The sequence below is a fragment of the Esox lucius genome, chromosome 24 (assembly GCF_011004845.1).
Source record: "Esox lucius isolate fEsoLuc1 chromosome 24, fEsoLuc1.pri, whole genome shotgun sequence".
Taxonomy (NCBI): domain Eukaryota; kingdom Metazoa; phylum Chordata; class Actinopteri; order Esociformes; family Esocidae; genus Esox; species Esox lucius.
Window position 1 is genome coordinate 12387368 of NC_047592.1, and position 22549 is coordinate 12409916.

Consider the following 22549-nt stretch of genomic DNA (forward strand, 5'->3'; position numbering starts at 1 on the left):
TTCGCATCGTATTACAAGGCCTTATCAAATATTGTGACACCACAGCATAACCACAGGTTCTTACATTTGGTTTTAAGCAGCAGGTAATAAGCTCAGATAGGCGGGGCAGGTACAAACTTCCCTATCCCCCACACCATGCCCAATTAATGATATATTTGCCTAGGCGACGTACATTACTGGCGCTTTAGCAATCCATTCGGTCGACTGTCGACAGCCACTTGGGCGGGGTGAAAGATTTCAAAGTGGGATGACCTATCAATCACTGTCCCAGCCTGATTAGTTGTTTGTGTGTGTGACAGGGCCCTCCATCTCGCTGAGGGAAAGCTTGCTGATTGCTCCCTTCTCCCCACCACATTCATTGCACCTCCCTGACACTGTGTTAAACACCCAATGCTGAGTGTGGAGATGTTTATTTACTAGGCTAGCCTGCTCGCGCTATCACCTTTGGCGTCTCACAGCTGAATTGGCTGACGTGTCTACACGCGTTGGTCTTTAAAGGAAGCGGGGTTTCCTTTCGTTGTCTTAGCATTACTTCTCCCGCAAATGCTTTCCGCTTTGTCGACTCGTACTGACTGAGGCCAGTGGTTAAAATGTCTCGATGTGCGTCTTTCAGTGCTTATACAAACTTGGCACGTACCCGCAAAGGCTTGACTATCTACTTTTGAAGCCACACGGTACCACCCACTGTCAGATAATGGATATGTTGCCAAATTTAGGACGCTGTTTCATTTAGGGCCATTGTAATTGCATCATGTATTCAATCAGGTTTCATTATGTCACGGAATATGTTGGACTGGGATTTTATTGAGGTTTGATGTTGATTCATATAGATCAGATATGAGAGTTGCCAGAGAGATCCAATCTCTCCACAGAGACCTCCACAGAATCTCTCAGTCAATTGAGGCACCATCACATAATGCCGGGAAGGCAGCACGTTTATTAAATAGCTCCCTGTGTGTTTTGTGCTTGCTATCTTTTATTCAGGGTATTTATATGGGCTATAGGAGTATGCCACTGTTCTACACCTAAAATTGTCCTAAACATCTAAATCAAACAACTAAATTATCCATGTTACAAATTCCATAAAAAATCAAAACAAATTCCATGTTAGCTCAGGAGATATTGCAATATAAATGTGTTCTATTTCTGAAGTGGTGCTGTCGTGGTTAAGCAATCCCAATAGTAAATGTAGCCTGCGCGGTGATACATCTCTGCGTTGTCTACAATAGCAGTACCAGCTGGCTAAAACAGGTTCGCTGTACTCAGTGGAGAACTCTGTGACTTTGCCTGCCGATGCTGATCATTTATTAATCAAGCAGAGAAAAACTTTTTGGTTTCTGTAACAGAGACAGTAGCTTTTTGATCATTCACTGCAATGCATTAGGCCATAAGCCATAGGCTCATCTTGTCTCAGATTTACAAAGAAGAAGAAACTATGTATACAATGTTAAAGTGGGGCTTTGTTTTAGGTTGGTTTACTCAGTGGGACTGGCAGGTACCAGCGAATTTCTCTCACTATCTCAATAAACATGGATGGCACGATAATATACAGAAGGTTCACCCAAAGGTTCAATGATATAAAATGCACAGAGTCTCAAGATTTTAATATCTTAGGTCGTCATGCATATTTACATCTACTGAATGTGTAATGTCACAACAGTACCATAGATGTGGTGTCTGGACCCAATCCAGTTTAAACTGACCTTAGAATTTAAATATGCATGATAGGGATGATACCTAAAGTGGTGAAAGAATAGGGATTTTGTAATCGAACACACGGAAAACCACACACACACACACACACCTGTTATGGCCGTAGGGCACTGGGAAAATGGGTCGTTTTAGCTCAGTGGTCAAAATGAGTGGGTATATTTTTTGTGAAAGAAAATTCATAATCTGCTCCCTCTGTCCTTGACTTGTCCTAAATGAATCTATACAACACTCATATTGTGTGTCTTCAGAAGTTTGATTGAATAAACCTAATTTGTTTTAAGCAGTTTTAGAAGAGTTTATTTATTTCCCAGGGCACCAAAACGTGACTATTTCAATTCCTCCCAGAGTTACATACAGGTAATATGTTTATATATCTGTAAACATAAAGATCAGATCAGGAAGAGACTAGCTTCCACAACGCTTAAATATATTTAACCATTACAAATGGACCCTCATCCCTGTCTGAGGTGAAGGATTCTTCCCAATTTACCTGTGAAAGGACCAGACCACAGCAGTATTGAAGCCTATTGTATTTGGTTCTTCAAAATTTGAACTAACATTAGGCTGCTAAACAAAAATCTTCATGGGAATTGATACTTATAGCAAGGGATGCTAGAGTGGAATCTGAGCATTAACACTAGTATTATAACTGTAGCCAACATATTGTGAATGTCTTGGTGCTTAAGTGGCAGAGTAGGTTTCTGCATTTCTAAATCTGGGTCTAGGCCACCTTGTAGCATACAGTAACAAAGACATGAAAATGCTATTCTCATATTTTAAATCGTATGTTTTGTTTATTCTAATCATTCCCAAGCTCTTCTTAAACCCAACCCAATTATTATTTCACAATAGCATATACTTAATACATTCACTAGACGTTAGAGTGTTTAAGTCAAAATGACTCCTGACTGGGCAGATTGGTGTTGGGTACTGAGGACAATATGGTGCTTTAAAGCATTTCACCTACAGTTCACTGTATGTGCCACTTCCAAAGGCTAGTTTTGCAGCCGTTCAAATTAGCTTTCATCAAAAGCAGCTGTCCCTTTGAATCCAAGCACTCACTTGCCATTTTAATTTCTGAATTGCTTTTTGTTTTTCATAACATACACTACCACTTCCAAATATTTTAGCATTTCCCTGAAGTATGGATTGTTTACACTCTTGTGTTTTATAAGCCTGTTAAAGTCAAACTTCCCAAAAAAATTACACCAAAACAAAAAGGTTCTTCTGACACATATAACTTGCCATACGAGAGCCGAACAGTTTGGTGTTTTTTTCCCCCAACAGAAATAGGATAGGGAGAGACACTAAACAAGTTTCTTCAGGAGCTAGGCTGACTTATGATGATGTAATTTGTTTGAATGTTTTTCTTTCATTTCCCACAGCTGCCCCAAGGTACTAAAGTGTCAATCATTGAAAAAGAAGCTTGCAGACGCTGAGGCGCTGGTACTGCTCCTGTTAGGTGAAGTTAGTACTGTTAATAAAAATGAAATAATGTTGCTATGTTCTAGATGCACACCTTTCAAAAGACAAGAGAACCTGCGCTTCGTTTTCCTTGAGAAATGTAAGTAGCTTGTAGATAACCGAACACAAATGCATTTTTCAATATGTTTAAAAAATTGTTTCCCATGTAAATAAAAGATGTATTCCCATTCTTGATGAGCTCTAAAACTATCAAGTGAAGTGCTAAATAATTCTCACACTTGCGTGCTTAAAATCCCTTCCTCCCATGAGTCAGAATTTTACTTATGCATGTCTGAGAATTATTTGTCACATAGCAAAAGTGAAACAATTGAGTGCAGGCAGTTCCCTAGAAGTGCTCAAAGTCTTTATAAATTGTAATTTCCACAATTACAATGTACTAAGAAGTATTTACAAAATAGTAAATTCTGAGAATAATAACTTGCTTTTGTTTTTTTTATAAATCATAAAGATATAGTAGTTTAACTATACATTAAATTATATTAGTTTATAGATACAAATATTTTCTGATGACATAATACTTTTTGCAAATTATCTAAAAAAAAATGGAACATTCTATCCACATTTGATATATCATCTTAAGAAGTAATCCTTAGATACATTTCATCTAGTCACTTCTATGCCTTTTATGTCTGAAACATTTGGCTAAAAAGGGGACAGATCTAAAACAGGCACTGCACATGCAAAGTGTCATAAACAGAAATGGAACTGTCTGTTAGAAATGTAAGAAAGAGGGGAGAGCAATTACCATTCGACAACATGAATAAGATAATGCTTTTCGCTGCTAAAAAATGAGAAGCAAAAAAGTTTTTTAAGACTTGCTTTGAAATAGAGTTTAAAAAATATAATTTGTATGTCTGTTTTAGGCTCAACAACTTTAATGAAAGTAAGGTAAGACTCACCTCATACAGAATGAAAAAGTAACAGGAAAACTGCCTTCTGGGAGACTCGATGGAGAATGTTTACCAAAAATATAATTGTCTGTTAAAGGTGAAACATGTGTGATTTCTTTTGAAGGTGAATTTATGTTTCATTCACCAAAAATGTCCATGACCATGCAGAAAGGCACACACACCATGTGTAAACTATCTATCTAGCTAAGTTAGATCATCCATCAATTCAGTGGAAAGTTGTTTTACAAACTTTATCTCATTATGTGCTACAGAAACACAGTGAAAGAAACATTGTGCATGCACACAAGTAATTAACAAGTAATTAGAGGCTAATTTTACCTTAAAAAAAAAGAATTGCATCTTGCATTCTTCTCAGACCTCAGAAGCGGATACCTAATGTTTTGTTGTGGATTCAGATCTTCAAATTCTAATGTATTTTTTGTTACAAAACTTTGAAATCCGGCAATCTGCTAACCAGCGCATTTCCACCTCTATCTTCTGTCAATAAAAAAATAAATGGCCAAAAATATATAAGATTACACATTTAAGCAATTCAGAGGACATGTTACTGTTTTTGAAAAATAATTATAATACAGGCCACTTTGCCTTTGCCCAGCCGGTTGTTTGAGATTTTTTTCTGTGCAAAATTGTTGTATATCTACTTCTCCGGTACCATTACACCACTGTTGTCACTGTATGTCAATTCTGAGAAAGTGCTCCAGAGAGTTCTCTAGGGACTATTTTACCCATAATTGGAATGTTCTAGTCTAGATATGATCTCTCCTGGCATAGTAATGCACAAATCCTTTTTATAATTCATTTAGATGTTGAAATTCCTTAAGAGTGGATCACACTCCACTCGAGTGCTGCTGTGCATTTGCATTAAATATTAAGACAAAGAAAGGAAAAGTTTCAATGTCAAGAGTTGAACAATTTAAAAAGAAAAGTTATGTTTACTGTAATTTATTCATATTGTAATGGGAGGTGTGCATTTCTATGCCACAAGCAAACTCTTGGCATACACTATGGTATATTACATGTTCAACGTACTTCACTCATGCTCCCCAGACTCCCATAAGTGTTGGGACATCAAATTTGGCATTTGTGCTCTCAGATCAGCTGGAGATAATGAGACGAGATTATCAAGCAAAATATCAAATATCAAAATGATCATGTTTTGTTTACAGTATGTTTGCTTCTGTAAAAGTGTAGTAAAGTATGCTATTCGTGCCATTTCTCTGTGGCCTATGTGCAATTCATGCTCCTATAGTAGTTTTCTGATATCGTGCAACGTTCATTGAAAGGCTTACACCAGATGATGCTGCTTAGTCAAATTATTTGGTTTCTCCTTATTACCAGTCAGACATGTACATACTCAAGGGGTAAAACTGGTATATTTTGAATGTTCCATTGCCCCCTTCACTGGGTCAGTCATAAGGAGAGCAGGTGTGCATTATTAAAGTCGCATTAAAACCCTGCTGTTCTTGCAAGCACACGAATCATAGAGGAATGTTAATCCTTATTCTCCAATACAGAGGCCACAGTGTTCAGTGACCTTGACACAGAAAACCTGCCTTGTTAAGACTGAGTTCCATAAAAATCCTGGGCAAAACTAATAACACAGAATGCCATAATTAACTCTCATGACAATTCTAAGAGAGCATTATAAAGAAAGCACTACTGTAATAGGGAATGCACTAAGACAGATAGCACTGATAGGCCAGTGACACAAATTATTTTAAATCTAACTATTTAAGATGCTGATATTGGCCAGTCTAGAAAGAGCAGAAATGACCCCACAAAGTTCATAAACCTAGAGGCACTACATCACAAGACTCCTGGGAAAGCATGCAAAGCAGATTTGACCCATCAGACCGAGATTTGAAAAGTTTATTATCTGAAATGAACAGCACTGCAAATACTGTATGTATTGCAAACTGCTGAAGTGCAACGGCATGGATTTTTATCCAATATCTTTTTTTTTTACGATTCGACTCATTTTCCAAAATAATTTTGTTTTTGTTTTGTTTGAGTCTCTTTTAAAAACGTACATAGTTAATGGTCGCTTACATTTCTGGCATCAGAGTTTTATTAAATGGGCTGAGGTACTATTGTCACTCCGGGGCGTGGATAGAGAAACGAATGAATGCACTGCTTGCAAGGCAACTCCAGCGTGCACACACGAACATGACAGGCACACGCAATATGCTGGTGGGATTCAAATGTAATCAATACTGATGTTCTTAAAGTCTCAACAACACTGGGAGTGCATCAAATAGTGGGTAAACGACAAGCAACTAGACTAAAAGGTGAGTATATGAAAAGGTGCGTTTAAACCCACTGTGCCCATGCCTGTCATTTTAATACCAAGTCATCGTCTTCTGCAGTTTTATGCTTTCAACCGTGCGGAGAGTACGGCCTTATCTGAAATCCAGAGAAGTGGCATCTTATATTTGGACTACTGCAACTCATGTTGGTAGGGATTTCTGCTTTTGCCATCTAATCTCTGCAATTTATCCAGAGTGCAGCAACAGGCGGAGAACTTTCCAGTTCTCCAGGGCACCCTGAACCTCAGCACCATCCACTGGTGTCCAGTTGAACTTTTTTATCCACCACAAGACCATGGTTCTTGCCCACGATGCAGCAAGGGAGAATGCAGCAAGGGTGCTACTTTTAAACAATGCTCAAACCCTACATCCCTGCTCGAACCCAATATGCCTGCTCAAACCCTACATGCCTGCTCAAACCCTACATCCCTGCTCAAACCCAATATGCCTGCTCAAACCCTACATCCCTACTCAAACCCAATATGCCTGCTCAAACCCAATATGCCTGCTCAAACCCAATATGCCTGCTCAAACCCAATATGCTTGCTCAAACCCAATATGCCTGCTCAAACCCTACATCCCTGTTCAAATCCTACATCCCTGCTCAAACCCAAAATCCCTACTCAAACCCTACATTCCTGCTCAAACCTTGCATCCCGGCTCAAACCCTGCATCCCGGCTCAAACCCTGCATCCCGGCTCAAACCCTGCATCCCTGCCCAAACCCTACATCCCTGCTCAAACCCTAAATCCCTATTTACAAGTTATGTTATGCCATCTCTGGTTTCTCAGCTTCACCCATTCTCAAAACCCTGAGGAGTCTTTGTCCCTTTATTTCCAGTTTGTACTAAGATGTTTTGATGGCAGTATTCACACTCAGCTACACCAGCTGATGTGTCATGACTCATGAGACATGACTCATCAGCAGGAGACATCATCAATATTGTTTAGACATGTATTGTTGCTAGCTTAAAAATTGACAAGAATTCCAACTAGTACAGTAAACATTACCATACTGTATAATGGAACAGTAGAAAAAGATTGCCATAACTTACCTATCTGTTGCAGTAATAATTTGGGTACAACTTGTTTGTTAAGGACGGAGACGATAAATCACCAAACAAACAAAATGTACATATACCTCCCAAAAATGACATTACTTATCTAGAATTCTACAATTTACCTGTTTTGGAAATTGTGTAGTCCGTACAGGCCACATTTACCTCAGACTGTGCAGAGGGAAGGAGGAGGGAAAACACAGACGAAGGAAGAGGAGGAGGCAAGAGAGATGAGAGATGAGAGAGATTTACAGATGGCTTCACATTCAGTCACTTATTCACATCACACACATGAATGACAGTGTGTGAGTACGCCTGTGATGGGTGTGTGAGAGTGATTTGTGAAGTATACTTTTAGAATTTCCTCGCATGTTCCAGTAGTTTTGCAAACTTTCTAGGAGGGCAAGTTCGGGCACCTTTTTTTTTACCCCTGGGTCAGATGGAAATTCATGTAGGGAATCATGAGAGGCCAGTTTGGTTGTTTCTACACAAAGAACCAAGAAAATGTTTGCAGAAGATGGGTTTCTGAGAAGAAGCTATTTTCTTTGAATGTGGGGGGGACAAAACCATACACACCTAATTAGCCTACTAAATATGAAATAAATATGTATGGCAAAGCCATGTGAATAAGCCACTGGTGATACCGCTGAGAAAACCCAAGCAAGTGAGTGGTGTAAGACATGACAAACTACATCACAGGGCTCAAAGTCAATTACCTGACCTTTTTAACATGATCTAAACTTCAGCAGGAGTAAGTCAAACAAAAACTGACCCATAATTTTGTGTAGGAGTGTGTGTGCATTCGCTAGGGCATGCATGAGCATTTTTGTGTTCAGGTGAAGTGAAAAAACTCTGTAACTGTGTAAATTCTACCGTAGAGTTCTCAGCCACCATGCTAGTCTTCCAAAAGACACCCTTAATTCATATAGCCAGCCACACTGATCATACATGTAACTAGCTATCCAGCTATAATGTCCTTTGTGGACTTAAAGAGTAGAAGTTAATGTTACCTACTGTAGCTACACAGAACATTAAGGTCATAGAAGGCCACAGAGGGACTAGTGTATGCTGTTTTTAGTTTTTTTCCTTTCATTTGGTGCCCAATTGAGACCCTTACAGCCATGTGAGGGGAGATCCTGAACTAATTAGTGACCTAATTAATCAATCTAGTACAAAGTAAAAGTGAAATCCTGCACACCCAGTCCTTAGTTTGACACGTGTGATTTAGGTTTTTAACAAAATGTTCAGCAACCATCTGTGGTTGGTTGATTCACTGAAGACTGGAACCACTTGACGTCTTTTATGTACAAAGTAATCCATAATTTTCTCACACAGATCTTTGTCAACAACACCAAGTATATGCAGGGCACTGATATCACAGAGAATTAGCAGTGCATCTCTGTGGTTAGGTATCATTCAAACAGACTCTCAGTATTACTGTAGATCAGGAAAGCATTATACACAAATTCACCATACATGGCAGACCAATCACATCACACCACAACTTTACATTACCCAATCTTGGGAACGTATCTGGGAAGGTTTCTGTGTTTTCCAATGGCTACCGGGGTTTCAACTGCTTTTTTTTCTCTTGTAATGTAACATTTGAATTCATATTTACACCCTACACACAACATTGTTTTAAAGGCGTATGAAAAGTTGTAGATTAAGTAACTGCAACAAAATTAATTTTGATAAATTTGGCAAAACTTTTTGGTTGAGATGCTTCATAGTCCTAGCTTCAAGAAAGAAGTTAAAATTACTCTGAACGCCTACCTCAAACTACATCTGACTTTAACCTACCCGCACATTCATAAAAACCATTTACAACCACCTTTCCAGAAAAGTTGGGACGCTGAGTAAAATTTAAATAAAAACAGAATGCAAAGATGTGCAATAACTTAAACCCTATATTCAACAGAAAATAGTGCAAAGACCACATATCAAATGTTGATATATTTACTTGAAAAATAGTTCCACTTTGAATTTGATGGCACCAACACATTACAGAAAAGCTGGGACAGAGGCAACAGAAGACTGGAAAAGTTGTGTAATACAAAAAAAGAACCTAGTAGAACATCTAATAATTTTTATTGGCAAAAGGACAGTAACATGATTGGATATAAAAAAGCATCCCAGAGAGGATGAGTCTTTCTGAAGTAAAGATGGGGAGGGGTTCAACAATCTGTGAAAGACTGCGTGGGCAAATAGTGCAACAATTTAAGAATAACGTTTGTCAACATAAAATCGCAAAGATTCTCAAAATTCTCCATCTACGGTATATAATGTCATTAAAAGATTCAGAGAATCTGGTAAAATCTCTGTAGGGACAAGGCCAAAAACCAATATTGGATGGCCTTGATCTTCGGGCCCTCAGAGAGCACTGCATTAAAAACAGACATGATTCTGTAGTGGAAATCACTGCATGGGTTCAGGAACACCTCTGAAAACCATTGTCTGTGAGCATCCACAAATGCAAGTAAAAATTCTACCATTCAAAGAAACCAGATATAAACATGATCCAGAAATGCTGCCACGTTCTCAGGGCCTGAGCTCATTTAAGATGGACTGAGGCAAAGTGGAAAACTGTTCTGTGGTCTTACAAATCAATCATGGATTCCGGACAAAAAAGAAAAGGGACCACAAGGCAAAGGTCAAAAGTCAACATCCGTGATGGTATGGGGGTGCATTAGTGCACTTGGCACGGTTGACTTGCATATCTGTGAAGGGACCAGTAATGCTGAACAATAAATACAGGTTTTGGAGCAACCTGTATTGCTGCCATCCAAACAACATCTTTTTCAGGAAAGGCCTTGCTTATTTCAGCAAGACAAAGCCAAGCCACATTCTGCACGTATTACAACAGCTTGGCTCCGTAGTAAAATAATCAGAGTGCTAAATGGGCCTGCCTGCAGTCCAGACCTTGGCAGTCACCGATTGAAGACATTTGGCGCATTAAGAAACAAAACATATGACAAAGTAAACCCCGAACAGTTGAGCAGCTAAAATCCTAAATCAAGCAAGAATGGGAAAACATTCAAACTACCACATCAACATTTGATATGCCGTATTCATACCAGTTTCAATTAATAGGGATGTATGATTTGCACATCATTGCATTCTGTTTTTAATTTGCATTTTACGCAGCGTCACAACTTTTTTGGAAATGGGGTTGTAGATGACAGTTAAGGTAATATTAACATTCATAGAATCATAATGAATAGAAGAGAAAGATCAAAAACACTACTGTGAAGGAATAATTCAGTATGTTTTCTGTTGTCTCAATTACATATGTTTTGAAATTAGCTATTAAAATTCCCCTACAATACAGTACATATACTATGTACTTGAATAAATATCAAATATTTGTGGAAAGTTTTAACTTTAAAAACTAATGTGTGCAAAGATCAAGTGCACATTATCCAATTCAACATGAGAGAACTAAATATATATTTTTTTATTATTATTGCATATAACTCTGTTGTGCTTCAATGCAACACTCACAATATCCCTTTCATCTCCTGAACTATCACCTTAAAGGTTCTCTTATTAGATGCATTGATCTTTGAAGCAGTACAGTAAAAACAGAAGGCTTCCCATCCTTTGATCTTTGTCATAAAAAGCTTGCTAGGAACTGACAGATTGTTTAAAGGTGGAAACAGAATTGGCACTGCTGTATGGTATATCGTACATCATGGAAAATGCAGACAAAAGCAAACTTACTGACCCTTTCAAAAGGTAACAGAAACTTACTTACAAAACAAATGTTAATAAAAACATTTCCCTCTGATACTTTAAATGAGTAAGAGTTGGCCCCCATACACTTTCTTCAAATAACTCTCAATTGCCTCTAAAATATTATTTTAAATTGTCTCCACATGCTCAATACTGGAAATATAACAGGACTTTGTTTTTGATTCATAACTTAATATATCCTTTTACATCAGAACATTCACTCACCTAAAGGATTATTAGGAACACCATACTAATACTGTGTTTGACCCCCTTTCGCCTTCAGAACTGCCTTAATTCTACGTGGCATTGATTCAACAAGGTGCTGAAAGCATTCTTTAGAAATGTTGGCCCATATTGATAGGATAGCATCTTGCAGTTGATGGAGATTTGTGGGATGCACATCCAGGGCACGAAGCTCCTGTTCCACCACATCCCAAAGTTGCTCTATTGGGTTGAGATCTGGTGACTGTGGGGGCCATTTCAGTACAGTGAACTCATTGTCATGTTCAAGAAACCAATTTGAAATGATTCAAGCTTTGTGACATGGTGCATTATCCTGCTGGAAGTAGCCATCAGAGGATGGGTACATGGTGGTCATAAAGGGATGGACATGGTCAGAAACAATGCTCAGGTAGGCTGTGGCATTTAAACCATGCCCAATTGGCACTAAGGGGCCTAAAGTGTGCCAAGAAAACATTCCCCACACCATTACACCACCACCAGCAGCCTGCACAGTGGTAACAAGGCATGATGGATCCATGTTCTCATTCTGTTTACGCCAAATTCTGACTCTACCATCTGAATGTCTCAACAGAAATCGAGACTCATCAGACTAGGCAACATTCTTCCAGTCTTCAACTGTCCAATTTTGGTGAGCTTGTGCAAATTGTAGCCTCTTTTTCCTATTTGTAGTGGAGATGAGTGGTACCCGGTGGGGTATTCTGCTGTTGTAGCCCATCCGCCTCAAGGTTGTGCGTGTTGTGGCTTCACAAATGCTTTGCTGCATACCTCGGTTGTAACGAGTGGTTATTTCAGTCAAAGTTGCTCTTCTATCAGCTTGAATCAGTCGGCCCATTCTCCTCTGACCTCTAGCATCAACAAGGCATTTTCACCCACAGGACTGCCGCATACTGGATGTTTTTCCCTTTTCACACCATTCTTTGTAAACTCTAGAAATGGTTGTGTGTGAAAATCCCAGTAACTGAGCAGATTGTGAAATACTCAGACTGGCCCGTCTGGCACCAACAACCATGCCACGCTCAAAATTGCTTAAATCACCTTTCTTTCCCATTCTGACATTCAGTTTGAAGTTCAGGAGATTGTCTAGACCAGGACCACACCTCTAAATTCATTGAAGCAACTGCCATGTGATTGGTTGATTAGATAATTGCATTAATGAGAAATTGAACAGGTGTTCCTAATAATCCTTTAGATGAGTGTATAATAGCATTTACAAATGTATTAACAGCCTGGAGTCAATTTGGTAGCACAGCCTTTGGCCAACATTACTTCAATGAAAGACCTATTGTTGATTGCACTTGTGTCACTCAGTGGTGTTGTTGTCATTAACATTCTATAGATGCATGCAAGAAGTGATCAGACATTAAACAGGGGCTGATTACCATTTCATCTAAATTACACTGTAGGGACTTTAAAATACGAACACATTGCTAAAATAGGCAAATATTTAGTAGAAACAACATTATCATCATCATATCATCAAATGTACTTTGACAAATGCCAAAATTGTTATCTAACAAAGACAGACGAAAATTGCTAGCCAGGCTTATTTTAGCTGCCTCAACTTTTGTGGACTCCCCTTTAATATTGACCTGCTAGTTAACATTATTGTGTATGATTTGATCATCTAAAATCCATTTTGTCATTCAAACGATGACCAAGGGTTTAGCTAATAATGAATCATTTGCCATCTTTATTGATGTTAGGGTTCTCAAGTCTTAGTAATTCAATAGGTGCTTTTTGAAGTGTGTTTGAGCATTGGCCTGCTGATAGATCCATGACCTTTGATGGAGACCCAGCTTTTTGACATTGGGTTCGACATTGCGCCCCAAAAGTCCTTGGTATTCTCCAGATTTCATGATGCTATGCACACGTTCCAGTCACTCTGTGCCAGTGGCAGCAAAGCAACTCCAAAACATCAATGAACCTCCTCCATGTTTAGAAACAGGAACATCGAGGTCTCCGGAGAATGACTTGTAGCCTTCAGATTGGCCACGCTTGGCTAGAATCTTGTGTCTGATCTCCTTAGACAATTCTACGCTTTTCTTTCTTTTATCAATGCTCACTATGTTACCCCCAGTGACACAAAACAAGAAAATATGTCCTTTTCTTTATTTCAACTGGTTTTCATATTGCAGTTATCTGCATCTCACCACAGATGAGAACACTTCCAAAGTAAAGGAAAATCCCCAGCTTAATGGGTAATGACTTATAACTAATACTACTAGGTGCCAATAATATTGTGTGTTATATATAGGGCCATTTTAGGATTGCTCTTGGGAGTAAGCTATTATTTAGCAACTTATTCATATTTGTATTATTGTAAACTAAATAAAACATGTTTTAAGTGGACAGCAAAACGGTTTTGGAATTCTAAGTGTTCTAGAAGTAATGGTGCATTATTTTAATAAAGTGAAAACACTTTTGGCTATGGCTGTATGTCTCCATTTGACCTTCAGTGAGCGGAATAGTCATAATTCATTTGGGAACTGAAGAGATGGAAACAGTTCTCATCTTTGTAACAGTGCCATTATGGCATCTGTGCCAGCATGGGCAGCACTTTTAAGGCTACAGAACTGACAGTTAATACTCTTCTTCATAATTAGCTGATCCCTCCTGATGATCCGGTTGGACCTGACTCCAAGAGCCTCAGCAAGATGGATCAGCCAATGAGCCTGCTTTAAAATGTCAGAGCCCTTCAAAGGCAATGCACATGTAAGGCCAGATTATTTTCAAGTAATGTAGGTCATTTGTGTATCAGCACTTATACAACTAATCAGTGTCTATTCCATAATTTACGAGCAAACAAGCAGTCAAACACACTGAGAAAAGCCTCAACTGTCACTGAGGTGAACCTTGTAATAGTGACCCTCAACTCGCTTAAATGAATAACGTGTTGTTCAGAGTTTCTCAACTTCTTGGAATTTAATTCAGTAAAATGTAGCCCCAATATACTATTGTAATGACATTGGTGTAAGCAGCAGGAGGTTGAGTCACAGATACAACAATGCTCAATGTATTCACGGCCAGGTAGGATATTAGCCTTTACGTATAGTGGTCACTTCTGTTAAGAACGTACCCGTTGGGCCAACAGAGGCAGAATTCAATCGTTTATTGAAATTATTGCAGTAAGTGTTGCCTCTTTGGTGTTCCACTCGTTCTCAGTCACGGAATGCCAATACACACCTATTTATACTGGGGCGTGGCTACCCAGAATTCAACAGATTACTTTAAGCTAATTGGCTAATTGCAGCCGTGAGCTTTGACAGAACGCAACTTCCTGTGAACTTGACTTCCTTTGTACGAATGCGAACAGATGTTCTGTGGTAAAACATAGCCTACATGCATAATTCCACAGTCGCTTTAGATTAAAGTACATAAAGATGCTTAATGAAAGATAAGACTTTTTTCTATATGCTATAGGCAAAAATATGTAGAAACTAGACAATGCAGAAATTAAAGTTAGTGCAGATTTTGAGTAGACTAGGTGGGTGCGTCAGAAGACAAATGGGTTATTTCTAATAGTGAAAATTAGAGCAAGTCACCTTCAGTCGCTCAGTGGATTTACAGATTTGGATGTGACAAACCTTATGTCATTCAGTGCATTCAAGTTAAACTTGCAAGGACTGGAGCCAACTGTTCATGGTTTGGGGTGGGCGAGGAAGAGAGAAAATGAGTGAATGGCAGCATGTAAAATGTTTGAAAACGGGTGCTTCGCGTTGGTAAGTGCGAGAGAGATCGCGTGACTGGGTGAGTGAGCGAGCACATGTAAAATGAATTTTTTTGTTTGTTGGTTTTTTTAACCTGCTATAGCCTTTGAAGATGGAGTATCAGGTGAGTCTGTCCAAGACTCCGACCCAAGGTGACTTCAATCAGGCCCGAGAACGTGGAGGCTCACTGAACCCACCATTGAGGGCAACACTCAGTCTCCATTCTGGGGGGAATTCGACAGAACAAACGCATCAATGATACCAGGTCGCTACAGACTTTTCTCTCTTGTCTTTCTGTTGTGCGGACAGCGGAACAGAGGAATCCTTCAACCACGTCCCAGTCGTCCCAGTTGCCTCCTTTGAGCCAGAAGCCTCCTCCTAATCATCGTCCATCCATCCATCTGTCTTTCCCTGGTAAGATTGATGCGGTGCTGGGCGCAGAGAAAGCACCAGCATGCCCCCTGTATGCCCAACAGCAAGTGAGTGGACTGCCTTTACTAAGCTCCCATTCATTTCTGTTCGCACTGGGACAAACTTGATTTGACCAGAGGGAGGCCGTCGTGATTGATGATCACGCCGCGTATCTTCGGCCACGGCAATCTGTCTGTGCCCCCCCCCCCCCCGCCAATAGCTGTGCGCGTGTGTGCGATAGTGTGATGGGTTTGTGTGTTTGTGTCAGGGTGTGTGAGGTGTCAAAAAGCAGAGACTCTGCCGGCATTCACTGCTGTTTTACAGCCATTTGATGTCTCTTACCAAACATCAAAGCTGTATCAGATTCTCCTCTCCACCAAGATCCATTCAAATCCGGCCTCTTTTATTGCGAGGTTGAACAAATTCAGTCCATGCACTGTATAAACACAAACATCGGTGATGACATGACAGATATATGGGGATGACAAAGAACAGGAGAACTCAATAACACAACGCTTCTAAAACACCCACTGCGGGTGTGGAATTACTTTAAACAAGAGGAAGAAATGAGGCACACTCAATATGAAGTCAATGCATGGAGCGCCCTCTTCTGTCCCTTTCGGGGTAAAGCATGTCGGTGTCTTTTCCCTCAACACATCTCCAGCTAATCCAATAGAGTTTCTCTCTGGAAGGTGAAAAAGAAAGAAGAAACTCGCTTTTAAGGTTTAGAATCTTGAAAGACGGCAACTGGATAATTTACGCCATTGAAATATAGCTATACCAGCGCAACGAAGGCCAATATATGTTTTATACTACACAACCCTCAATTTATTTTTTCAGCGGGTTATTACTTGTTAGCTCTGAGCTCGATTAATGATGGAGTCCCTGATTTATCTGCTAATACCACATCGGCCCGTACATAAAGACGTCTACCTGGAACAGTCAGTAGAACGCACTGTCATCCAGTATTTACGATGCAATGAGGTCCCACGTTTCATTGCCTTCGGAAACTGGTGTTTTTGACCCACGATTAACTTCCACCCGCTCGTAAAGCCGTATGTATCATCAGACACGTACATCACACTTCGATATTTTCCGCACTACTTTTTTCAAATATGAGAATCGGGCGACAATAAAAATTTACATACATAATTTACGTATGTTTAATCATTATACAATGTTGCTGTGTGAGCAGCTTGTATAAAGATTGGGGGAAATTCCATTTCAAATCTGTCAGCAATATTTTCATTCCAGTGTCCGATACCAGATAGTATTATCCCCGGATTGTTTGAATTGAAACTAAATTGGCCACTTTGACAGTATATGAAGTGTATCCAACTTGTGTTCTCACTGCAGGCGTACCAAAAGCTGCGACTGCTCTATAGGTTTTTATCCTCTGGCATCATTATTTTTCATTATCTCGTTAGAGTCAGGGCCTCTGTTTTAGATTTCACCCAGATAGACTGAGATGTATACTATAGCCATTCCCCCTCCGAGCCATCACACACAATTTCCCAACTCTTTCATCATTCTAAATGCATCTAAATGGGTTGGAGGAAAGAATGAGCAGCAATAACCGCAACTTTCTGTCAGTAGGGGATTGGGAATCTTTGATGCTTTTTCCTTGCATGAAATGTATTTACAAATACCTTTGTGGAGGCCAATAAAAGGTTTAATATTTAATTAGGCCTAAGGGCATCCAACAATAACCAGGACACCATGATCAATGAGATGACTGAGTGGCCTTCCTTCATTGTCAGCCACACAGGTAGGAGGCATAACTTTCCCTTCTGGGTATGTTTGGTTCACAGTGCAGGCCATTGGGCCGAATCGACACAACGCTTCCTGGGTGTGTTAGGAATGGGCATTTGGTTGGGTTGCTTTAACATCTGTGAGTGTCAATATTTTAATAGTAGTGCAATTCTTCCCCCACTGGTTTACAATTTGCCTTACAATACAATTTGGATGATCAAAAGGGATTACTACGGTTGATGTGGCCTCACTTTGACAGTGCTGTCTGCCTTGATCTGATTTAGACATGTTTTATTCACCTCTGGTTTGATCTGTGGTTGACTGGTAAACAGGTCACATTTTACCAGACAACCACAGACCAAACCAGAAGCAGTATTTTATATGGTATTTATCTACAGTAAACTATGTTTTATTAGACTCCGTTCTTCTATAGCAGGTTATTTTAACCGTTCTTCTAGCCAATGAACAAAACAGAATGAATGGGAAACTAGTGATGGCCCTTCGAGGCTTCTTGACCGTTCTTCTAGCAGCAGGATATTATGCATACAGTGCTAATTCCGATTTTCTTTTTCAAAATAAAAGCCATCAGTGAAATATATAAGGTAAATATAGTTAACAATCTAGTCAATACACTTTATGTTTAATGCCTGTTCCAATGTTATTCATGTCTGTTGTTTTTCAGACTAGATTAACTATATTGCCTTATACATTTCAATTATGTCTTTCATTGTGATAAAGAAATATATAAAGAAAATATTTATTGTGCTGCCAGCATAAAATCCTTTTTAAATGTTTGGGGTCACTAAGAAATGTCCTTGTTTTGGAAAGAAAAGCATATTTTTGGTCCATTTAATGAACAACAATAAATACATTTTGTGAATATTGTAGCTGGAATTAATGATTTTTAATGGAATATATAAATACAGAGGCCAATTATCAGCAACCATCACTCCTGTGCTCCAATGTCACATTATGTTTGCTAATCCAAGTTAATAATAGGCTAATAGATCATTAGAAAACACTTTTGCGATTATGTTAGCACCGCTGAAAACTGTTGTGCTGATCAAGAAAAACTGGCGTTCTTTAGACTAGAGCTTGAGCATCAGATTTTGTTGGTTTGATTACAGGCTCAAAATGACCAGAAACAAATCCCTTTTCTGAAACAGGTCAGTCTATTCTTGTTCTTAGAAATGAAGGCTATTCCATGTGAGAAATTGTCAAGAAACTGAAGATCTTGTACAACGGTGTGTAGTACAACCTTTACAGCGCAAACTGGCTCTAACCAGAATAGAAGGGAGTGGGAGGCCCCAGTGCATACTGAGCATGAGCACAAATACATTAGTGTGTCTCGTCTGACAAACAGACACCTCACAGGTCCTCAACTGGCAGCTTCCTTAAATAGTACCCGCCAAACACCAGTCTCGACCTCAACAGGGATGAGGCGACTCCGTGATGCTGGCCTTCCAGGAATAATTCTTCCTCTGTCCAGTGTCTGTGTTCCTTTGCCCACCTTAATCTTTTCTTTTTATTGACAAGACTGACTTATGTCGTTTCATTTGCAACTCTGCCTAGAAGGCCAGAAACATATTTGCAGAATAAGCCAATGTTGACGATTAACGTACACTTAAATGCATACATTTTATGTCGAGACACTAAACCATAGTTGTGCATCGAGGCTGACCATTGTGCCGACATTTCTGACACCAAGAGTGAAATATGCCTTTCAGGCGACGGTGGCTGCCCACACATTAGGACTCCCAGCCACTGTCGCACTTCAGCAAGTCCTGTCAAGTCAGTGGCATCCCAGGTTTCAATCATCAAGACAATAACTAACAATACAGGGAGCAGGGTGTCATTTCGCTCCGGCTCACATGCAGTGAAGTCACCACTCACATAAACAACATTGAAACAACAGTGAAAACCCCACAATGGGAATGGGTAATAATCCAGTGCAATTTATGCAGTGAGGAAGTGCAGGATGTCTGGCGATTATATGGAGCCTCTGATTTTCCAAATGTGCCCAACTGTCCAGCAGCGTTTTGATGAGAAAAACAATGCAGACACAGAGCAGTAAAATGCAAACTCGCCTGCAATCCAAAGTCCATCTCATACAGACTCGATTAGAGTCATGGCCTGTAAACAGAGAACCTTTTAAACAGTACACTGAGCGACAGTACACACCAAAATATTCTGTCAAAGGTACCTGTAACGTGACTGACCGACTAAGCATACAGCATTGAGTCCATGTTTCAGGACAGTGCCTTGGACATTGTGATTTCCGCTGATGTTTGTGCCATTCGCAAACCCGTAACCAGTGTGCTGTCTATCACAGGACTGGTCACCTTGCAGCAACGCATTGCGACCTTGAGCTGTTGACTTTTCTGTGAACTTGTCAGCGGGAGGAAAAATGTCACGTTTTGATTAGAACCCACCTGTCCAATGGTACTGGTAGCATCCATACCTCCAAAAGGCTAATCAGACAGGCAAAGCTGCAGGAGCTCAAACATTTCCCTATTCATTGAAACCCTAATCCGCGAATCATGCTTTGTTTTTCTAAACAAGAATAAGTAGGTCTTAACTGACTTCCACATGGGACAGTCTTCAGTTTAAGGAATAACAGTGTATTCTGTAGACACTTTCTCAGATGATGGACATAACCAGACAAGAAACCCTAAAAAAAAGTCACTTGTTCTTTTAACAATATTTCGGTGGAAATCGGCTGTAATTTGAGTAACCAAATATTTTCAGTGACAATACTTTCAGTAATAATTCACAAGCCATATGATTATCTTGTTTAAAAGTTGTATACATTTTTTTTATTTACAGCCTTGCAAGAGTTATCAGATTATCAGATTTGATTGAATTATACAGAGTACTTTTTTTCTCTTTGGCATAATATGCTAAATTATTATTCCAAACCATGGACACTCAATGTCAGTTTTTGTGTGGTGACATTGGTTTTACTTCAGGAAATATTCGTAAGAAAAAAAATAATATTGGATAGACGTGACATGATGTGTGAGTTAGGGTATGTTTTGCTTACTCTCTGGAAGCTGTCTATTCTTCATGACAAGCCCCATAAGCCGTGTATCATACTGGTCGCAATGGCAAACACTGTGCTCGTTACTCTGATGCTTGTTCTTCTCTGTCACTTGAGCAATCACAGCAACAGTCACATCCACACTGACAGCTTTCATATGCAGTATCCATTTTAGTTCGCTATTCAGTGGATATGCAGTGAGATGTTTGAGATATGACTGATATGTCTGGGATTGTTTTGGTAGGTGTGAGTCCTTTCGGGTTTTCTCAGCAGTGTGTGTCCACAGATCCAGATCCAGACCATTAGTGGCCAGATTTGTGTAGCAAGTATGATCCATGTGGACAGACTACATTAACATGAATGGTACAGTGTCACGATATCAGTCATGGTACAACTGGAGGCATGAGATAACCAGCAGCATTAGTTCTGTACGGTGCATCGGACAGATTCCTATTTCACAGGTACAGCACCTTTTAAATTCCTGATGGAAAAAGAACATTTGGCCCAAAGACTTGCATGTCATTTCAAAGAAAGTGGATGGAGCTTTTGTTTCGGCTACAATCTCATCTAAGAAAATGTATGGGCCCAGGATTTAATCAAGCATCGGCCACAATTATCATTCAGAGTTAGGTGAGGAGACACATATAGAATCAAAGACTATGCATTTTTTCTTCTGGAGGCTTACAACAAACCTGTAAAATAGATTTAAATCTCATATGACAAACGGATTTTCCCGACCACAGCAAAGTTTCGAACAATATGCAGCACATATACAGAACGTAAAGTGTGCTTTATACAGTCAGCCTACATTCTTTATACTGACAGAAAGATGGTTGCTTGATATGGTTTATTGCCAACTGTGCCTGAGATAGGGACCACCAAAATAGCCGTAAAACCACATGAAGCTCTCAGCTCAAGACACAAGACCGTGGGGATCTAATGGAACACTCCTCTGGTATCATGATGTTTTGTACCATTTTTACAACAAAGCGTGTAGAATACATATAAACTAACCCGGGTACTACACTGTGTACAACAACACATGAGTCAGTATTTAAGCAATTAAGCTAACTGAGCAGGATGGAAAATGTGACAACTCATGCAACATCAGCAATGTGAGGCTATCATAGACGGTTTTGAATTCATGAACAAATACATTATTGTTAGCTAAGGCTAGGCAAGTTTATATCTACACCAGCCAACTACATCTTATGACCGTTAACTAGTTAGCTGACTAGCTTTCTAGTGGCAATTAGGAATTAAGCGTATGTCTTAAACACAGTTTCTGTGAACGAGGGAAAAAATGGGGACATGGGGATGTGCACTCACCACGCACACAACCTGAATGTGAAATGTATTTATACCTTTCAAGGCCAATAAGCGCTTGAGTCAACCTGGAAGCCCTGCCTTGGTGATAAAACCACAGCTTGGCTCCAAACGCATTGATTCAGGCACCGTACCCCAACGAAACATTTACAACCCGCAGTCCTCAAGGGAGATGTACAAAACACAGGCAACGTATACACCTACTCAGTTAGGCTGTGAACCATGACACTAAAGCTATCAATGTACCTTACAAATGCTAGCTTCCAAGTTGACTCTAGCCTATTTTGGCCTTGAAGCACAAGGGAACCTGTTTCTTCACCGTGACTCACGAAGGAAATCATTAGTGCAAGTACTGAAGAATACAAAGGGATCTAGTCAGGGGAAGCTGAGGCAACTACAGGGAACCCTACTTCCTGCGGCTAAGCTAAAAGGTATAACTCCCTCTACTGATGCTTGAGTCTTCTGAATTATTTGCTTTGCAACAGTTAGTCTTCTGACCTGCAGCATTCAAGAATCCAAGCAGAGAATCATTTCTTATTAGGGTGTTTTAAGAGCATCAAACTACACCAAGCATTTTTTTTGTTGTTGTAAAATACCAACCATGTGAGGTAGGTACAAGGGTGACACAACAATGGAAAGCAGGGTGTCTAGGCCACTCCACAAGATGGCATTATTAGACCTTGTCTGTGACTTTGCTTCAATCAGATTCCATTACAGGAATGTCCTTTCAACTTTTATGACACAACTGTTTTGGCTACTTTTAGGAATTTGTGTGGCCTGTTTATAGGGATGCATATTAATTAATCAGTGAACTTGTAAAACCAAGGAAAATAGAACATTTATGAAATGTTATTTCTTAGAGT